At 38.3% G+C, this 6348-nt stretch overlaps 1 long non-coding RNA gene across 2 annotated transcripts; it reads right to left on the bottom strand.

Annotated features, from left to right (window-relative positions):
• Positions 1-1447: 1447 nt before the first annotated feature.
• Positions 1448-5522, bottom strand: LOC306989731. 2 transcript variants are annotated; one of them, XR_013795704.1, is made up of 6 exons: positions 5239-5522; positions 3978-4014; positions 2251-2360; positions 1996-2119; positions 1725-1796; positions 1448-1629 (listed from the first exon to the last, which is right to left on the bottom strand). It is a non-coding gene; the product is annotated as an uncharacterized lncRNA (long non-coding RNA). The 2 variants fall into 2 exon arrangements; XR_013795703.1 differs by having other exon boundaries at positions 1448-2119.
• Positions 5523-6348: the final 826 nt, after the last annotated feature.

Raw genomic sequence — 6348 nt, 5'->3', positions numbered from 1 at the left:
TCCATCTCGAGAGGAGATGGTATGGTCTCTTCATTATGTGGAACACAGACAGCGTGATTGTGTGTGTGTGTGTGTGTGTGGAATGAGTGAGAGCCAGTCGAGTACATGCAATGTTTTATATCCTGTCAATGGCATTCCTAGTTGCTGTCCCGTGGCCATGATTTACCATGTTTTAGCCAACTCCTCACTGCAGAGATATTTCCCGCCCCTCTTCGCCTGCTTCCAATTCATCTCTATTTCTTTTTCTCACTCTGTCTGTCATATTTTGGAGCTAGAGAGCTATTCATAGCGCTTTCGTAAAAACATTCCTGGGTCATTCCTGCCATTTGAAAAAAATGTATATTGTATTTTACTGTATGTTTTATTTCTATTAAAGGTAGGCTATTCAGACTTCATTAACATTTGAAATAAATTGATTATTTACATAAAGGCAAAAAAAATGAATGAATGCCTGACAGGATGGAAATAGAGACCTAAAGTTAGCCTTTGACAAATTAGGGATTGTTTAACAAATATGTTGACTTGATTTTGCTATCTTTTAAATACAAAGTTCTGTCATGAAACTCTAGATAGCGCAGGCTGATAGGTCCTTAACTCAAATAGTTAGCAATCACATCGTTATCTAAAGCGCAGCTGATTGGTTGCTGTTGCTCTTTCATGAACCCTCCACCTTCCCCAGCTCCACCTGTATTGATCTGCTACGGGGGTTATTTCATGTGTGTTATATGAGCAGCAGCATGTCTGTGAATGTCTATGTACTTGCTCTGCAACATAGCAGAAATATTCCGCCAAGACCAAATAAATGAACACATGCCATTACAATCTCTCCGAGAATTGTCATGACAGAAATATTCTTTTGAAATGTTGATATCATACAGATTTCTGTAATGTTATAGCTGGGTGGAATGTGAAATACCAACTAATGCAAAAGAAAAACCTTCAGAATTCATAAAATAATTGCTGTGTTGTTTTCTCACCAAAACGACGTCACTTCATGGATGATGATGTCACTATGGCACTGTTAAATAATGGGATGGAAAGTGAAATATGTACACATTTTATAGGACAAACAGTAAAAATTCTTACTTAAAAAAATTATAATATTATAAGTTAATGTAGGCTATATAGAATCTTGTTTAACGGCAAGATAAAGTTTTAAATAAATAATAAATAGTTACATTGTGAGATAAGAAAGTCACAATTATGAGAACAAGTTGCAATTGTGAGAAATAAAGTTACCTTGTAATATTGTTACATTTGTTTATGGATTTTAGCACTTTTATCCAAAGCGAATTATACTGCATTCAATGTATCAAAAGTTATAATGGAATGAACTCATCGTCCCACAAAGCAAGTTTAATATAAGTTAATTGCAATAAAAAAAAATTACGTTTATTGCAAAATCTTCAAATGCACTACTGTTCAAAAGTTTAGGGTCAGTAAGATTTTTTAAATGATTTTGAAAGACGTCTCTTCAGTGCACCAAGGCTGCAGTAATTTATCCCTGTGATGGCAAAGCTGAATTTTCAGCATCATTACTCCAGTCTTCAGTGTCACATGATCCCTCAGAAATCATCTAATATGATGATTTGCTGCTCAAGAAATATTTTATCCCAGACGACTCTGCATCTTAAAAATAAATTAAATGATATGATTTTCATCTGCAATTATTGTAGATATTTTATCTCATCTAAGACAAATTGACTGAAGATATGAAAATGCACCTCCTAGTGAGAATGACCCTCCTCGTTGCTTCGGTCCAATCAGATCTTCTACTGGACCCGAGAAGCAGATCACTGAAATACAAGAAAAGCCTGTTTATGATTTACAGTACAAAACATATATCTCGCATGCACAAAAAGATAAATGAAAAAGAGAGAGAGCGCTGATGAGTTGCTGGGGATGCGTTTATGTCGTGTTTATGTGCGTGGGCAAAAACTGAGAGAGGGAAGGGAAAGAAACAGACAAATAAAGTCTGTCTGTTAAATTGATGACCTCATGTATCTGTGGCACACGCCTCTGTAGCGTCTCGAAACCTCAGGGCCATCGCACACAATCAAATTCTGCCGCTCACTGATGTGTTACATCTGGACTTATAGCGTCGCTCTGCTTTTCTTTCCTACACACACACAAACACACACTCGCATGCTGTCAGTTCAAACAGCCTCAATAAATACAGATGACATGAAAGAATCACAAAGACAAGCAAAGAACAACATGCATGCGTGTATAGTTTACAATATTATTTACCTTGTAATGTAGCTGCAGCTCATGTTTACAATCACTCACTCAGCAGCCGCTCTTACAATAGTATAATTTTCACCTTGATATGGGAGGCTGTAGTTTTTCTTATGGATTTTCTGAAAAGCCATATAGTTTTTGCTCAGAGGGAATGAAACACATGCAAAAGCTGCTGCTGGAGCTGAGATATATGAATACATTTATATGTTTTATACACTATACTGTGTAGTGTGTGTGTGTGTGTGTGTGTGTGGCAGGTAAACGCTATGTTATGGAGACAAAATGTCCCCACAAGGATGGCAATATGCGAAATCCTTGTCCTTGTGGTGACATTTTTTGGTCCCCATGAGGAAAACAGCTCATAAATCATGCTAAGAGATGTTTTCTGAAAATGTAAAAATGCAGAAAGTTTGTGCAGAATAGAAATCATTATTTCCTGTAGCTCAAACAATACAGCGTTGGTGCTTGCAAGTTGCAACACTAAAGTCATGGGTTCGATTCCCAGGGAAAGCAAGAACTGATAATTGAAATGCAATGTACGGTAAGTCGCTTTGAATAAAAGCGTCTGCCTAAATGTAAATTATGTCTATGGAAGGTCCCCATAAAACATGAAAACACAACGCATGTGTGTGTGTGCGCGTGTATACACAGGAGAGCAAGATTTATTAATGTTTTTAAAAGAAGGCATTCTTTATTTTGACCAAAATACTGTAAAAACAGCAATATTGTGAACTATTATTAAAAGAACTGACTTCTATTTTGATATCTTTTAAAATATATTTTATTCCTGTGATGGCAAAGCTAAATTTTCAGCAGCCATTATTATCAGTGTTGTGCTGATTATTATTTTTATCATAATATATACACAATGTTAAAAAAAATAATTATTAGAGAATGAACGATCAGTTCTGTCACCGGAAATTCAACAACGAGTAACAAAAAAGGGTCTACATTACTAATGTTAAAATTAACGTACAGTATGACAAGGACAACATGTTTGATGTCCTTCATCATAAAAAAGTTTTAAAAAATTGTTCAGGGTGCAAGTTATGAAAAAACTACATTGCATTTGGATTTCTTGACCATATGCAGTGTTTTTGTGTGGAAGATTTCTCCAGTCTCCTGTTGAGATTCAGATGATAATGTAAGCAGTTTAGTAGCTTCAATAAATATGAGTCCGTTTCAATTCATGTGCAATGTGGCCGCATAAATATGTATGTGTGGCCTTAAGACAAACTTACACAGAATTGGCCAAACCTGTCCTGCACTTCACTGTATGTTATAACCTCAGCTCTGCCGGTTTAGATTCTGAGCAGTCCGTAGGCTCTGTATGAACGCTTTGCACAAGTATAAAGGCGAGAGAGCTCTTTGAGTAGGCCTAGGCCTGCCCGTCTGTGTCTGGGGAAGGCCCCGGAGGACTAGTAGGCGCGTGGCTAGCTTTATGCAGTATTCATGGGATGTAAAGAATGGCCCGTCTTAGAGAGGGAAAAAAAAGAACAGAAAGAGAGGGAGAGTAAGAGAGAAAAATGGAGCCATTATTCCGGGCCTCTAACGGGAGCTGCTTGTTTTTGCAGCACAAGCAGGGGAGCTTGAATCTTAGTATGTACAGAGGAAGCTAAGTGTGTGTGTGTGTGTGTGTATGTACGTCCAGATGTGTATACACAAGGGCTCATTATACTGGGAACTGCAGCATTTACATTATGTGTATATACAGGAGTGTGTGAGCGAATACTCACGAGATCTGCCGTGCTAAACTTCAGATGGAGCTGCAGCCTGAATATACAACACAGAGACACAGTTTCTAATCAGAAATCATTATGAGGGAAACTGACTGCAATCATCTGCTAAGAATTACTGTGGGGTCAAAAGTCACTGAAAATAAGACAATGATCAGTGATCACCATTTATGGGCAAAGTTGGTTTGATTTGGTACCACATGTTTACAAAAATCTTTGTAAACAAAATGTCTCCACAAAGATGCCAATATCCAAAATCCTTGTCGAGACATTTTTTGGTCCCCATGAGGAAAACAGCTTATAAATCATGCTAAGTGAAGTCAGTGCATGGGGACAGAATATACAGTTTGTACAGTATACAAATCATTATGTCTGTTAGTCCCCATAAAACTTGAAAACACAACTGTGTGTGTGTGTGTCATATAAGAAAAAATATCATTAGGGTTTCAAATTGCAGGCAAGTAAAAATACATAATTACTGTATTATTTTTGGGTGAAGTATATTTTCAAATGCAAAAAAAAAAAAAAAAAAATTTATTTCATACCTCATTTCCATTTTAACACTAAGTAAGTAAATAGCCGTTGATTCATTATTACTGTTGTGTTTATTAAAGCTACAATATGTACGATTTTTTAAATAAAATATCAAAAAATAACTTGCACAGTGTGATATATTTCCTGCAGTTGTGTGGGCGACTTACAATATCCCAAAAGTTTCCAAAGATTTTTCATTTCAGAGAAATTCCAATTTTAAATAATGGCTCGTTCATGTTCACTTGTCGCCTGTCAATGATGTAATATCCGCGTTATCCCTGGTTTCCGCTCGTACTGCTATAGTAACCAAGGCAACAGACATGGACAATTGCGTTATGTCTAGTGACAAGTTCCATAATTCTGCTTGTGCGTCATAAACCTATGACTTTGTTATTGTAAGAGATTAGCGACCCCTAGCAGTGAAAAAAAAAATATATATTGTAGCTTTAATGGAGATTGTTATAGTACACACACACACACACACGCGCGCTCACACACCACACACACAGGGGTGTCAGGCAAGGGGTGTGAGGGTGACCCCAAACTGAAAGTATGAGGGGCAAAATAATATGATCATGTTCTTTAAAGAGAGAGTGGACAAGGTGGACAGGGACTTTGGGTACAAAAGAGATATAGATGCTGGTGAATATAGATACATACAAAAAATATTATTACAAAGACAAAAAACACAGGGAGGGAAAGTTGGCTATGTCCAAAAAAGTAATACCTGGAGAGAGATATCCGTTAGCACTCCTTTTCATCTCAAAGACAGCTGCCTGGTTGGCTCAGGATCTATTGGAAGGATGGATCGTGAAGACAATACAATGAAGAAAATAAAATTGAAGAAATTACAATTTGATCCAGTCATCTGAACTGTATTCCATGTGACTAATAAATCTGAAGCCATAGGAAACTTAAAGTAAAATAAAAATTATGTTTGTTAAAAACAATGGACAGGGGAAATAAGTCCATGTTAGCCTGGGAAAACCCAGACCACTTCCGGCAAATTTAGATTTGCTCTGCAAGTGGGTCTGGCATAGCCTGGGAAAACCCAGACCACTCTCAGTTGTAACTGAGTTAGGGTCTGGCAAAGCTCCATAGACAATTCATTTCCACAGGGGCGTCACCACCGGACGTCGGATAGATCTAAAACCAATCAGAGCGATGAATGACATGACGTATGCAGAGCGACGGAGAAACATCTCGAGACTCTCAGCAATTCTCTGTTTGTGTTAACGAAAATGACCATTTTAAATCGCTTGAAACAGACGCGATAGCTGATTCGAACGAGTGATGTTGTGATGTTCCACGGCGGCATCCATCTTTGTAATGTACAAAATCTGCGTCACCGTCTCTGCTCTGTCGTCATCGTGTAAAGGCCGCCCCAACATTTCTGATTGGTGCCGCGATTTCGACGGATTGGAAATGGGTTTCAATGGGCTCTTTGCCAGACCCACTTGCAGAGCAAATCTAAATTTTCCGGAAGTGGTCTGGGTTTTCCCAGGCTAGGTCTGGCAAAGAGCCCATTGAAACCCATTTCCAATCCGTCGAAATCGCGGCACCAATCAGAAACGTTGGGGCGGCCTTTACACAATGACGACAGAGCAGAGACGGTGACGCAGATTTTGTACATTACAGAGATGGATGCCGCCGTGGAACATCACAACATCACTCGTTCGAATCCGCTATCGCGTCTGTTTCAAGCGATTTAAAATTGTCATTTTCGTTAACACAAACAGAGAATTGCTGAGAGTCTCGAGATGTTTCTCCGTCGCTCTGCATACGTCATGTCATTCATCGCTCTGATTGGTTTTAGATCTATCCGACGTCCGGTGGT

The sequence above is a fragment of the Phoxinus phoxinus genome (genome assembly GCF_949152265.1).
Source record: "Phoxinus phoxinus genome assembly, chromosome: 2".
NCBI lineage: Eukaryota > Metazoa > Chordata > Actinopteri > Cypriniformes > Leuciscidae > Phoxinus > Phoxinus phoxinus.
This window is presented reverse-complemented; position numbering and strand designations above follow the sequence as displayed.